This window comes from Triticum aestivum, chromosome 6A (genome assembly GCF_018294505.1).
Source record: "Triticum aestivum cultivar Chinese Spring chromosome 6A, IWGSC CS RefSeq v2.1, whole genome shotgun sequence".
NCBI classification, from domain to species: domain Eukaryota; kingdom Viridiplantae; phylum Streptophyta; class Magnoliopsida; order Poales; family Poaceae; genus Triticum; species Triticum aestivum.
The window spans coordinates 229,513,031-229,529,065 of NC_057809.1; positions in this window are offsets into that span (position 1 = coordinate 229,513,031).

The window sequence follows — 16,035 nt, forward strand, 5'->3', positions numbered from 1 at the left end:
AAAAACATTATATGAACAAAAGGGGGTACAACAAACATTCTTGTTCTACGTATGTTGGCTTTTGATGTGCGGTTTGAAGGCCTTGGTCGCATGTTCGATCCTCGTCCTTTATTTTTTAATTCGTATATGGGTCCAAATTTGTTTCATGATAGGTGGGGCCTTTGATGTGTAGTTTGTGGAACTTTAATTTGTGGGTCAAAATTTGTTCCATTCCAAGTGAACTATCGGTGTGTAGTTTTGTAGCTTATTTGTAATAATCAGAGTTTTTTGCAATAATACCATGGTGCAACGTTGAAGGAGAGAAAGGACGTGCAAGAGAGCGATGACAGAGCTAGAGGGAAATCAATTGGGGGAGGTGCGGGGGTTGCAACGGTGTTTAGAGTAGTAGTGGGCCGAATGCTACGAAAATATAATCTACCAACGGAATAAATGCCTACACAAATTAATCCAAGGTTGGAGTCCCCCTTGCAATGTAAATACCTCGGGCTTTGCGAGGGATGGAGAGGTATCTTCAATGTGTGGAAGATACGGCGTGAGAAAGCGAGGTCAATCGAGAGACATATAGCTAGAGAGACAAAGTGAGTGTGGTCCAGCATTCATTGAAAAGATATATATATGCTCTCAAGAGATATTGTCCCATTGAGCTTTTGGGAAGGGTGAGGGCTGTAAGATAGAGCTTGAGAGATGATCCAGTCATAGACATGTAGATATATTTTGTGCATGGGAGGAATCAAGGTCAATCGATTACATATATAAAGGGAGAGAGATTGTGCGAGTGTGGGTCGTCGTGCGATCGAAAGAGTGATACGGGTTGGAGAGAGTGACCTAGATAGACAATGTTCGTGAGAGAGTATACAATATGAATATGTCAAATTGGGCTCAAACATGGAGATATATCGTTTGTGTCTGAGAAAGAGCGTGGTCAATCTAGACATACAAAGAGAGACAAACAGAGAGAGAGTGTGGGAGTCCTGGATTAGAGGGTCTCCAGACAGCCGGACTATCTCCATTGGCCAGACTGTTAGACTATGAAGATACAAGATTGAAGACTTCGTCTCGTGTCCGGATGGGACTCTACTTGGCGTGGAAGGCAAGCTAGGCAATACGTATATTGATATCTCCTCCTTTGTAACCGACCTCGTGTAACCCTAACCCTCTCCAGGTGTCTATATAAACCGGAGGGTTTAGTCCGTAGGACAACAATCACAACATACAATCATACCGTAGGCTAGCTTCTAGGGTTTAGCCTCTCTGGTCTCGTGGTAGATCTACTCTTGTAACACCCATATCTTCAATATTAATCGAGCAGGATGTAGGGTTTTACCTCCTGGGTAATGGAACTCCGTGTCCCTTACCTCCTGTTACCATCCGGCCTAGACGCACAGTTCGGGATACCCTACCCGAGATCCGCCGGTTTTGACACCGACATTGGTGCTTTCATTGAGAGTTCCTCTGTGTCGTCGCCGTTAGGACTGATGGCTCCTACTATCATCGATAGCGATGCGGTCCAGGGTGAGACTTTTCTCCCCGGACAGATCTTCGTATTCGGCGGCTTTGCACTGCGAGCTAATTCGCTTGGCCATCTGGAGCAGATTGAAAGCTATGCCCCTGGCCATCAAGTCAGATTTGGAAGTTTGAACTACAAGGCCGACATCCGCGGAGACTTGATCTTCGACGGATTCGAGCCACAGCCGGGAGCACCACACTGTCTCGATTGGCACGACCTAGCTCTGCCACGGGACGGTACTCCAGAGGCCGCACCCACACCAGCTCCGACCCTTAGCTCGGAGCCAACTATGCCAATCGAGGACGGGTGGCTAGACACCGCCTCAGGGGCTGCAGTCCCAACGGCGATCGAGCCGAACACCAGCATAATCCTCTGCGTAGCCCATGACTCCAAGGTGCCGGACTCTCCTCCGGACCCTGAACCATCCGCGCCCCTGCCAACCGAATCCGAGTGGGCGCCGATCATGGAATTCACCGTCGCGGATATCTTTCAGCATCCACCCTTCAGCGACATTCTGAATTCACTAAGGTCTCTCTCTTTGATAGGAGAGCCCTGGCTGGATTGTGGCCAATAGGACTGGGATGCGGACGACAAAGAAATTCGACGCCCACGCACCACCCACTTTGTAGCCACTGTCGATGATTTAACTAACATGCTCGACTTCGACTCCGAAGACATTGACGGTATGGACGACGATGTAGGACACGAACATGAACCAACACCTATAGGGCACCGGAAAGCCACCTCATTGTATGACATATACATGGTGGATATACCCAATGAAGGCAACGGCAACGAGATAGCGGAGGATGACCCCTCTAAGAAGCAACCCAAGCGCCGACGTCAGCGGTGCCGCTCTAAGTCCCACCAAAGCAAAAGTGGTGATACCGGCACAGGAGATAATAACACCCTGAATAGCGCCGAAGACAACGAAAACCCCCTCCAGCAAGAGTTAGATCAGGAGGATGAAGGAGCCAGCTCTCCTGAGAGAGCGGCTGGCGGAGAGGAGGAGGATGACAATTACATGCCCCCCTCTGAAGATGAGGCAAGCCTCGGCGATGATGAATTCACCGTTCCAGAGGATCCCGTCGAACAAGAGCGCTTCAAGCGCAGGCTTATGGCCATGGCAAATAGCCTGAAGAAAAAGCAGCAGCAGCTTCAAGCTGATCAAGATCTGCTAGCTGACAAATGGACTAAAGTCCTCGCAGCCGAGGAATATAAACTCGAGCGTCCCTCCAAGAGTTACCCAAGGCGCAGGTTACTACCCCGACTGGAGGAAGAAGCGTATGATACGGCTGATTGGCCACCTCGTGGCCGCGATAGAGAGGCATTCATGCCGAAAGCTCAGCCTCCACCCCAACGCCATCCAAATAAAAAGGCATGGGGAGATACGCCAGACCTGCGAGACATATTGGAGGACAAAGCAAATCACTCAAGATCGATCTAGGGATCACAAGGGCGCACCACTCTACGAGACGGTAAACGTCACGCCGGATACAGTAAAAGCAAATCCGGCCAGGCCGAACACAGCGGGCAGGACCCATACGAGATGTGTCGCGATATAGCCCAATACAGAGGTGCCGCACACCCCTTATGCTTCATAGACGAAGTAATGGAACATCAATTCCCAGAAGGTTTCAAACCTGTAAACATTGAATCAGACGACGACACAACAGATCCTACGGTATGGATTGAGGACTTCCTCCTCCACATCCACATGGCCCGCGATGATGACTTACATGCCATCAAGTACCTCCCACTAAAACTCAAAGGACCAGCACGACATTGGCTTAATAGCTTGCCAGCGGACTCCATTAGCTGTTGGGAAGATTTGGAAGCCGCATTCCTCGACAACTTTCAGGGCACTTATGTGCGACCATGTCAGGACCCCGACTCGATGCCACATAGGTCTAGCATGTAACACCTCATATCACTTTGCGGCCTCACGCACTGTATTCCCACGGGTGTCGCCTTACCTTTTCCCGGGACTGTTTGCGTCTTTTGGCACACGTATATGATAGTGTCGCTAGCACCCATATGATAAGGAGCCCGGGCTGACATGGCTAGTCGTAAACCCAAAGTGGCACAGACTTACAGGGACAGGCATCCATGACCCAGCATCGAACGTGTCGGTCATCAGCGAGTGAATCCAGGCTGTAGCACTGGGCTAGCAGGACTCCGGTGAACCGGGCTGTAGCGGGCTAACAGGACTCCGGTATTCATCGCGTGACATTTCCCCGAAGGGACAGACACAGGAACGAAGAAGGACACATGCCGGCCAGCCTAAGTGTTCCGGAGCAGTAGCAAGCTACCATGGCTCAGTGGAAACACTAGGAGACATTTCCCGGTAAGAGAGGCTACTAAAGATAAACAACTAGATGGTCAGATCCCACACATACCAAGCATTTCAATAACATACACACAATATGCTCGATATGTGCAATACAACATGGCATCACAAAATGACTCTACGACTCAAGTAGTTTATTCAATAGGCTCCGAGGAGCGAGATATTACAAACATGGGTCTCATGACCCAACACTCAGAGCATACAAGTCAAAGCACAAGCGGAAGCTATCATGTCTGAGTACAGACATCTATAAATGAAAAAGGCTGAGAAGCCTGACTATCTATCAGATCCTGCCGAGGGCACAAGATCGTAGCTGAGGTATCAAGCTAAACGTCTAAGTCCACGCGGAACTACTAGCGAGACTGAAGTCTCTCTGCAAAACATAAAATAGGCAAACATGAGTACAAATGTACCCAGCAAGACTTACATCAGAACTAACTACATATGCATCATTTTCAACAAGGGGATGGTGGGGTTTAACTGTAGCAAGCCAGCTTTGACTCGGTGGCTATCCTAAACTACTACTGCAAGCGACTCTTATGAGGTGGCGCACACGAGTCCACATATTCACCATATCAATACACCACTATGGATCCGCTTCCGTCTCCCTACGAGAACGCCATCCATAGCACTCACGCTTATCTTGCGTATTTTAGAGTATCCACTTTCACTTGTCTATGAACTGATATAAGCAACCCAGAAGTCCTTTACCGCGGACACGGCTATTCGAATAGATGATGTTAACCCTGCAGGGGTGTACTTCTTCACACACGCTCTCACCACTTACCGCCGTTTACACGACATGTACTCGGCAACCTTCAAGCGGAAGCCCAACGTGGGTGTCGGCCACGGCCTGCCCAAACACTCAAGTCTCTAGTCCAGGTTTATCGCCTATTCGGGTTCCATCCATGAGGAGATCCGGCCGGAGTTTCGCTCACAGCCCCAAACAATGTGAACAGGGTTCCCGAGACACCAAACGGGATCCCGGTACACCGTGCCACGTGCCTACCGCATCACAGCCCACCCTTACGGTCAGCGCTGCCCACGGCCTCCAGCATACTACAAACACCAGAAACTACTTGCAACTCCTGGACAGAGGACAAGGGTGATTAAGAAGCCGAGAGGGTCCATTGGTTTCGGGCCCAATGCGTGGTAGTAGCTGAATCATGGATCACAAACACAGAACTCAGTTCCTGAGGACGGCTGCAATGAGACAACCCACCATGTACTCCTACATGGCCTCTCACCGCTACCTTTACCAAATCGTATTCACACACTTAGCTCACACACAGTAGGACATGTTCACACACCTCTGATTCATCCCCGATGAATCAGACCCGACTCAACTCTAAGCAGTAGCAGGCATGACAACAAACATGAATGAGTAGGCACAACAGGGCTCAAACAACTCCTACTCATGCTAGTGGGTTTCATCTATTTACTGTGGAATGACAGGTCATGCAAAGGATAAAGGGGTTCAGCTACCGCAGCAAGTAACAGATGAATCGATGTTGTCCTAATACAGTAAAAAAGAGCAGGAGCGAGAGAGTAGGATTGTATCGGAATGAACAAGGGGGTTTTGCTTGCCTGGCACTTCTGAAGATAACATTGAGTCTTCATCAGTGTCAACGATCACATCATCGGTATCGCGTCTATCGAGAGGGGACAAATACCGGCAACACAGAAAGGAACACAATCAATGCAATGCACAATATGATGCATGCTCATGACATGGCAATATGAATGTGTTTTGAGCTAATGCAACTAGCAACAGATTAAATGAAGTTGGTTTGAATACAAGATTCAAATTTAAACTCCATATGTGATTATTCAAATGCCACTTAATTGATTTGTGCTAAACAGCAGCTATAAGTTGTTCTGACATGCATGAAAATGGTACAGATGGATTCCTTGAATTTTTCTGATAATTTTTCATATATAATTTATTTAATTTGGAGTTACGGTTAATTTTCTATGATTTTTAGAAGTTTTAGGCATTTTCTGGAATTTCAGAATTAAATTAAATCCAGAAAATACTTATTGCGTCAGCCCCACGTCACAGTGACGTCAGCAGGGTCAACTGGGCGCCTCCAGGTCAAACCGGACCTGTGGGACCCATATGTCAGCGTCACAGGTTAAACAGGGGGGGTTTATTTTAGTTTAATTAAGGATTAGGGCACTAGGGCCCACATGTCAGTGGCTCTGGGGTTAGATTAGGTGGTGATTAGCTTAAGCTAATCACCTGATGGCGGGGGCCCACCTGTCAGTGTCAGCAGAGGGGGTAGTTAAAATAAAATAACTAAACTAATTAACAGGGGGGGCTGGCCCCACCTGTCATCGACCCAGAGAAGGGGGGGGTCCCGCCGTGGTCAACGTGGGTCAGACCCACCGGCGGCTTGACGCCGGCGAGGCCAGACGCGGTGGTGCGCGTCGGAAACCAACTACAGGGGCTCTTTTGGCGCGCAGGGAGCAGCTACGGGGAGAGGGTGGAGTGGCGCATCCAACGGTGGCGGTGGCGGAGGCTGGGGTGGCCGGAGCTGCCGGCGGCGAGCTCTTTTGCGGCGGCCGGAGCTCGGGCGAGGTCGGGGTTGGCGTTCGGGGGCACGGGAGGGGAAGCTAGTTGCGGCTACGGGCTCCTGGAGACGTGTTGAGTGCGGTGGTGTGCTCGGCTTCGAGCTGCAACGGCTCCAGCCACGGTGGTGACGAGGCACGGCGGCGGCGAGCTCTCGGGTCCGGCGGAAAGGCGGCTAGGGTACGGAAACGAGCGCGAGGAGGAGGGGGAATGGAAGAGTAGCTCACAGGGGTTGCGACGGTGGCCTCGGGGAGCTCGGGGAGGCACCGGAGACGACGAATTTGACGAAGATGGCCGGCGGTCCCGAGGTTGAAGAAGCCGGCGGTGGCGACGTTGCAGGGGCTCCCGCGGTGCGCTTCTCGGCGAGGAGGAAGAGGTGGTCGAGGCAGATCTCCTGGGTACTTCGGGTGGCAGCGAGGAGCACGGTGGCTACGGCGAACGGCGTCGGCGACGACGAGCTCCGCTCGGGCGCGTGCAGGGAGGAAAGCAGAGGAGAGAACGGGGTCCAGGGGAAGAGAGGGGAGGTGCAGGTGGCGAGGTGAAGTGCGTGGCGTGAGGGGGAGGCTCGGGAACGCCTCGGTGGAAGCAGGAGGTGGCCGAGGCGGCATCAGCGCTCGCCACCGAGCTGCTTCGGTGCGAGGGGAGGAAGGAGACAAGGGAGAGGAGGTGGGCTGGGCCGCCAGGTGGGGGAGCTGGGCCGGCTACAGGTAAGTGGCCCAGGTACGGATCTTTCTCTCTCTCTTTTATAATTCTGTTCTGTTTTATCTTTTCTATTTTCTGAAATTTGATTTTGATTGATTTAAAATATCAAATCATTTTATAAAATCCTGGAAACAGTTATGGGTGCTTTCTGAATTATTTCAGTGACCCCTAACAATTTCCAACATTTATTTGAACATTTAAATTATTTATAGTATTTAAATGCCCAAAGTCAAATACAATATGGTTTAATTCAGTGACCAAATATGTCCTGCAAAAATATAAACCATTTTTGGTAGATGCTTCCACCTCAAACCAGAAATGTTGAACATTTTTAGAGGACATTTTGAGTTCAATGAAAAAGGTTTTATTTTGACCCTAGTTGAATTCATTTGGTGCTAGGGCTTAGTCAATCCCCATTTCAACTTTCTGTAAAAGTAAACATGATGCACACATGAAGCTAGGCTAGAGCAATGCCAGAAGCTAGGGATGTGACAACTCACCCCCACTAAACAAGAATCTCGTCTCGAGATTCAAGCGTAGGGTAGGATGAAGGGGAAACGCAAACTAGTACAATCTTCACGATCCAGGGTGCACTTCAGTTGAACGTTGATTCATTCACCATCTTTGACTCGAGGTCTTGCTCTGAGAAATCCTGTCACATGACATGGAGGGAAGAAGGAGACTCTAGAAGGGTCGATCTTCTCGAAGATCGAACAACTCACAGAATGAGACATAGCAACATCTCTTGAGCTGGGAGACGAAGCACAGATCTGAAGAAATGGAGTGAGACAGATGACGAGAGTTCACTAGGTAGACAACAACTTCACGCTTAAGGTGGTAATCGGTTGTCAACGTAGCGCGGAGTTGAATTGCCATGATACCATAACGATACACCTTAGGGAAGGTGACTCGAAGATACATCCCCTTAAGTGGCAAAAAGAATTACTTTTGATTCAAAGATCATTGAAACTCTTTATACCAGCCTAAGGCAGTTCACAACGATCGTTTGGAGGGGGTCGGTAGAATGGCATACTCGGACTTGGATGATGCAGATGCAAAGGAAGATAACACCTTCTCAGATTACACCTTAGCGAAGCCAAGGAACAAAATCTGGATGATCGATCGAGAGACATTTAGCACTCCGCTTCTAATGTTCTCCTTGATGTGCTAGCGTATCCCATTCATAGATATGGTTTGATATCTAGAACATCAAGTAAAAAGGTCGGACTTCGGAACACAGAAATCCATAGGGGCAACTAGGGAGTAAATCCTACAAAATCCCTATGGGGAGGTGGCCAACTTCTTCAATCAAGATACTACAATAATAGGTCTTCCGGCTGGGTGTGTTGGCCATGCCATCCACTTTATCGGTTATCGCGAGACCAATATTATAGTTCTTGGGAAATGTTCCAAACCATCATATCTGCCTGAGATTCAGATCTGGTTGGTGTCAGGATATTCCAGACTCATCGAGTCTAGGAAGAAAAACGAAAGTTTGCAACACAAATTGACGAGATGACGTTGCGAGATTCTCGGAAGATGAACTAGGATAGCAAGCTCCAAAACATGAGATGGTTCTGCTACAAACATGTGAACACGTTGTCCAAGACAAGCATGACCACAAAGTAGTCTTATAATAAAACACTACCAAGTTCAGGAGGGGGAACCATCAACGAGGGTATCGAAGTTCTTTCATAAGTCCGGATTAGCTCTTATGAAGGAACTCCTTCTCCTTGAACAAATCAATCAGTGGCTTGGTGTGCTAGGGATACATATAGATTGAAGGTTGCAAGTCTTCAAACCACAGCATTCTTCGTACGTGTGCATGACTGATTTGGAATGATTCCAAAGAAAGCAACATTGACTTTCTCGAATCCACGGCGGCAACTTGCATCAGATGCACATGAATTAAAGGAAGTCACTACCTTCATCCAAACATATGCTTCATGAGCTAGCATGAACAAATGCTTTCAAAAGTTTCCAACACTAGCTTAATGTTCAGCAAAATTATGGAGAAGACAAGGATGTTGTCAATGGGCACAACAACAATTCATCTGGGTTTCCTTTTAAAAGGAATTCCATAGTTAAGTGAACAAGTGATAGCATTGGTCAGACCTAAAAGATATAATGGTGTATGCTCGAGGGATCAACCACGAATAAGACAACATTACGAGCATCGTTGGTACTGATTTGATTTGACGATAGCCCACACTCAAATCAAAGGATTGATAAGACAATAGGTCCAGCAACTGATCACAAGGACCAATCGATGAAGATATCATCTTTCTTCAACACACACTACACAAGAATATCCCTTTGGAACGAACTAAGTCAGACAAGCTTTTATCTTCCAACTCTCCAAGTTGTTGTCTAGCTTAACCAACTAGCTCAGGGATATCTAACACCGATTCTTGAAGAGAAGGTGGTTCACAAGAAACCAACTTGATCACGAACTCAACATAGCGGTCAGGTGACAACCCGGTAACACCTCCAAGAAGATATTTGGAAAGTCACGAACCACCGGTATGTTACTAAGCTCGAGAACAATCTTGCTTTTGAGGGCAAGACGATATGATCAAATGAGTGAGGACTTGACAAGATCCTAACTCATCAATCGAAGGGTGCACCGAAATAAGGACTAGGTAGCACGATCAGTCTTAGAAGGATGATTCGAAAACCAACATACTAAGAATGAAATTATTATCCTTTAACTACCAAGCAACAGAGTTGCTAGCAGTATTGATTTCACACATCACAATTCATTTGTCGGTATTCCGGTTGCATCAACACGAGGGCCGAGGAATGAACAGTGATGGCAAGAAGTATCACTGTACCAAGAGTTCATGGGATGGTGTGCAATTCCTATAACAATCTCGATATAAAATATGTAATACTCCAAGGTAGAGCAGAACCAAAAGCTGGATTGGCATTTGATCTGCGGAATACAACTTCTTTGACCCAATCCTGGATATGGAAGAGGTACTGGAGTTTGTTTCTCCTAGTCATTCTGCAATAGAATGGCTTGACGGACCACAAGAGTATTAGGCATCGATAAACGAACGCACGCATACTCTTGACTATCAATTGATAGACGAGGGTCAGAATGCAACTAAAGAGATCAACTCAAAGGATCATATAATTTTCTGAGTTGTGGACGCATAGATTAGTATGTCGAACCAAGTTCAACATGTTTCTTCCGGATAACCCATGCAGAAAGGTAGAACTGGCAGAGTCACGATTTATGAATGGAGAACTCCTCAAGAGTACTCTAATTCTGATCTTTTGATCCAATAAACATCTGCCATAAGCGGTTCATAGTATTTGGAAGAAGGAAATACCACGGACCTCGAGGACTATCGCAAAGTTACTAATATCCTGAAGGAACTAGCAAACACTATCAACATGAAGTAAGTAGAGTGAATCTCGGGTTCAAAGCTCAAGGAGTAGAATACCTACTACTAAGTAGCATCACGGGATGCTTTCGAGACTAATGGCCAGAATCATCACACTGGGAACACAATCATGGCTAAATTACTAGATGATCCCCTAAGACACCCAGGGTCATAATAATATCTCCAACATATACGCCGAGGTAACAAAGTACCTCAACTCACCGATTAGTGTGGTTAATCTGGCCCAAAGGAACATCGGAACGGAAGGAAGGGATTTTGCAAATGCTTCAGACTATTTAGAAACCTGGGATGACTCGGACAGCATAACGGCTGTAAATGCTCAGAAAAGACTTGAGGCATTCACAAAAATGGTGGCATAACCACTCAGAAGCACAATATCAAGGTTTCGAGATCAACAATTAACATACGGAAGTAGTAGGAACTGAACTGAGACTTAAATCCAACAATCTTATAAGTCCACTGATTAGTAACACGTGATCCTAATAGAAAGAAGAGATAGCCTAGTTCTTAATCCCCGTAGAAGAGAAGATGATGACTCAGATCAGAAGGCCATGAGGTATAAGGAGTAAAAAGAGCCTTACGTTCCATCCCACAATCAATTCCCTTATATAACTAAGGAATTTCTAGACTCAACTTCAACCAGTTTGGCTTGGTAGTCCTACAGGCAGTCAAGCTCTGATACCAACGCTGTCAGGACCCCGACTCGATGCCACATAGATCTAGCATGTAACACCTCATATCACTTTGCGGCCTCACGCACGGTATTCCCACGGGTGTCGCCTTACCTTTGCCCGGGACCGTTTGCGCCTTTTGGCACACGTATATGATAGTGTCGCTAGCATCCATATGATAAGGAGCCCGGGCTGACATGGCTAGTCGTAAACCCAAAGTGGCACAGACTTACAGGGACAGGCATCCATGACCCAGCATCGAACGTGTCGGTCATCAGCGAGTGAATCCAGGCTGTAGCACTGGGCTAGCAGGACTCCGGTGAACCGGGCTGTAGCGGGCTAACAGGACTCCGGTATTCATCGCGTGACATTTCCCCGAAGGGACAGACACAGGAACGAAGAAGGACACATGCCGGCCAGCCTAAGTGTTCCGGAGCAGTAGCAAGCTACCATGGCTCAGTGGAAACACTAGGAGACATTTCCCGGTAAGAGAGGCTACTAAAGATAAACAACTAGATGGTCAGATCCCACACATACCAAGCATTTCAATAACATACACACAATATGCTCGATATGTGCAATACAACATGGCATCACAAAATGACTCTACGACTCAAGTAGTTTATTCAATAGGCTCCGAGGAGCGAGATATTACAAACATGGGTCTCATGACCCAACACTCAGAGCATACAAGTCAAAGCACAAGCGGAAGCTATCATGTCTGAGTACAGACATCTATAAATGAAAAAGGCTGAGAAGCCTGACTATCTATCAGATCCTGCCGAGGGCACAAGATCGTAGCTGAGGTATCAAGCTAAACGTCGAAGTCCACGCGGAACTACTAGCGAGACTGAAGTCTCTCTGCAAAACATAAAATAGGCAAACGTGAGTACAAATGTACCCAGCAAGACTTACATCAGAACTAACTACATATGCATCATTTCAACAAGGGGATGGTGGGGTTTAACTGCAGCAAGCCAGCTTTGACTCGGTGGCTATCCTAAACTACTACTGCAAGCGACTCTTATGAGGTGGCGCACACGAGTCCACATATTCACCATATCAATACACCACTATGGATCCGCTTCCGTCTCCCTACGAGAACGCCATCCATAGCACTCACGCTTATCTTGCGTATTTTAGAGTATCCACTTTCACTTGTCTATGAACTGATATAAGCAACCCAGAAGTCCTTTACCGTGGACACGGCTATTCGAATAGATGATGTTAACCCTGCAGGGGTGTACTTCTTCACACACGCTCTCACCACTTACCGCCGTTTACACGACATGTACTCGGCAACCTTCAAGCGGAAGCCCAACGTGGGTGTCGGCCACGGCCTGCCCAAACACTCAAGTCTCTAGTCCAGGTTTATCGCCTATTCGGGTTCCATCCATGAGGAGATCCGGCCGGAGTTTCGCTCACAGCCCCAAACGATGTGAACAGGGTTCCCGAGACACCAAACGGGCGCCCGGTACACCGTGCCACGTGCCTACCGCATCACAGCCCACCCCTACGGTCAGCGCTGCCCACGGCCTCCAGCATACTACAAACACCAGAAACTACTTGCAACTCCTGGACAGAGGACAAGGGTGATTAAGAAGCCGAGAGGGTCCATTGGTTTCGGGCCCAATGCGTGGTAGTAGCTGAATCATGGATCACAAACACAGAACTCAGTTCCTGAGGACGGCTGCAATGAGACAACCCACCATGTACTCCTACATGGCCTCTCACCGCTACCTTTACCAAATCGTATTCACACACTTAGCTCACACACAGTAGGACATGTTCACACACCTCTGATTCATCCCCGATGAATCAGACCTGACTCAACTCTAAGCAGTAGCAGGCATGACAACAAACATGAATGAGTAGGCACAACAGGGCTCAAACAACTCCTACTCATGCTAGTGGGTTTCATCTATTTACTGTGGAATGACAGGTCATGCAAAGGATAAAGGGGTTCAGCTACCGCAGCAAGTAACAGATGAATCGATGTTGTCCTAATACAGTAAAAAAGAGCAGGAGCGAGAGAGTAGGATTGTATCGGAATGAACAAGGGGGTTTTGCTTGCCTGGCACTTCTGAAGATAACATTGAGTCTTCATCAGTGTCAACGATCACATCATCGGTATCGCGTCTATCGAGAGGGGACAAATACCGGCAACACAGAAAGGAACACAATCAATGCAATGCATGCTCATGACATGGCAATATAAATGTGTTTTGAGCTAATGCAACTAGCAACAGATTAAATGAAGTTGGTTTGAATACAAGATTCAAATTTAAACTCCATATGTGATTATTCAAATGCCACTTAATTGATTTGTGCTAAACAGCAGCTATAAGTTGTTCTGACATGCATGAAAATGGTACAGATGGATTCCTTGAATTTTTCTGATAATTTTTCATATATAATTTATTTAATTTGGAGTTATGGTTAGTTTTCTATGATTTTTAGAAGTTTTAAGCATTTTCTGGAATTTCAGAATTAAATTAAATCCAGAAAATACTTATTGCGTCAGCCCCACGTCACAGTGACGTCAGCAGGGTCAACTGGGCGCCTCCAGGTCAAACCTGACCTGTGGGACCCATATGTCAGCGTCACAGGTTAAACAGGGGGGGTTTATTTTAGTTTAATTAAGGATTAGGGCACTAGGGCCCACATGTCAGTGGCTCTGGGGTTAGATTAGGTGGTGATTAGCTTAAGCTAATCACCTGATGGCGGGGGCCCACCTGTCAGTGTCAGCAGAGGGGGTAGTTAAAATAAAATAACTAAACTAATTAACAGGGGGGGCTGGCCCCACCTGTCATCGACCCAGAGAAGGGGGGGGGTCCCGCCGTGGTCAACGTGGGTCAGACCCACCGGCGGCTTGACGCCGGCGAGGCCAGACGCGGTGGTGCGCGTCGGAAACCAACTACAGGGGCTCTTTTGGCGCGCAGGGAGCAGCTACGGGGAGAGGGTGGAGTGGCGCATCCAACGGTGGCGGTGGCGGAGGCTGGGGTGGCCGGAGCTGCCGGCGGCGAGCTCTTTTGCGGCGGCCGGAGCTCGGGCGAGGTCGGGGTTGGCGTTCTGGGGCACGGGAGGGGAAGCTAGTGGCGGCTACGGGCTCCTGGAGACGTGTTGAGTGCGGTGGTGTGCTCGACTTCGAGCTGCAACGGCTCCAGCCACAGTGGTGACGAGGCACGGCGGCGGCGAGCTCTCGGGTCCGGCGGAAAGGCGGCTAGGGTACGGAAACGAGCGCGAGGAGGAGGGGGAATGGAAGAGTAGCTCACAGGGGTTGCGACGGTGGCCTCGGGGAGCTCGGGGAGGCACCGGAGACGACGAATTTGACGAAGATGGCCGGCGGTCCCGAGGTTGAAGAAGCCGGCGGTGGCGACGTTGCAGGGGCTCCCGCGGTGCGCTTCTCGGCGAGGAGGAAGAGGTGGTCGAGGCGGATCTCCTGGGTACTTCGGGTGGCAGCGAGGAGCACGGTGGCTACGGCGAACGGCGTCGGCGACGACGAGCTCCGCTCGGGCGCGTGCAGGGAGGAAAGCAGAGGAGAGAACGGGGTCCAGGGGAAGAGAGGGGAGGTGCAGGTGGCAAGGGGAAGTGCGTGGCGTGAGGGGGAGGCTCGGGAACGCCTCGGTGGAAGCAGGAGGTGGCCGAGGCGGCATCGGCGCTCGCCACCGAGCTGCTTCGGTGCGAGGGGAGGAAGGAGACAAGGGGGAGGAGGTGGGCTGGGCCGCCAGGTGGGGGAGCTGGGCCGGCTACAGGTAAGTGGCCCAGGTACGAATCTTTCTCTCTCTCTTTTATAATTCTGTTCTGTTTTATCTTTTCTAATTTCTGAAATTTGATTTTGATTGATTTAAAATATCAAATCATTTTATAAAATCCTGGAAACAGTTATGGGTGCTTTCTGAATTATTTCAGTGACCCCTAACAATTTCCAACATTTATTTGAACATTTAAATTATTTATAGTATTTAAATGCCCAAAGTCAAATACAATATGGTTTAATTCAGTGACCAAATATGTCCTGCAAAAATATAAACCATTTTTGGTAGATGCTTCCACCTCAAACCAGAAACGTTGAACATTTTTAGAGGACATTTTGAGTTCAATGAAAAAGGTTTTATTTTGACCCTAGTTGAATTCATTTGGTGCTAGGGCTTAGTCAATCCCCATTTCAACTTTCTGTAAAAGTAAACATGATGCACACATGAAGCTAGGCTAGAGCAATGCCAGAAGCTAGGGATGTGACAGACCACCAGACACCGATGACTTGAGCCACATAATTCAGCAGCCAGAAGAATCGGCCAGGCAATTCTGGACTCGGTTCCTTACAAAGAAAAACCAAATCGTCGACTGTCCGGATGCGGAGGCCTTAGCGGCTTTCAAGCACAACATCCGAGACGAGTGGCTAGCCCGGCACCTTGGTCAGGAAAAGCCGAAATCTATGACAGCCCTCACGACGCTCATGACCCGCTTTTGTGCGGGAGAAGGCAGCTGGTTGGCTCGCAGTAACAACATACCAAAGAACCATGGTACCTCAGATACCAAGGACGGCAACAGCAGGTCACGTCGCAACAAGCATAAGCGCCGCATTAACGGTGAAAGTACTAAGGATACGGCAGTCAATGCCGGATTCAAAGGCTCTAAACCCGGTCAGCGGAAAAAGCCATTCAAACAAAGTACGTCGGGTCCGTCCAGCTTGGACCGTATACTCGATCGCTTGTGTCAAATACACCGCACCCGAGACAAGCCAGCCAATCACACCAACAGGGATTGTTGGGTGTTCAAGCAGGCCGGCAAGTTAATTGCCGAAAACAAGGACAAGG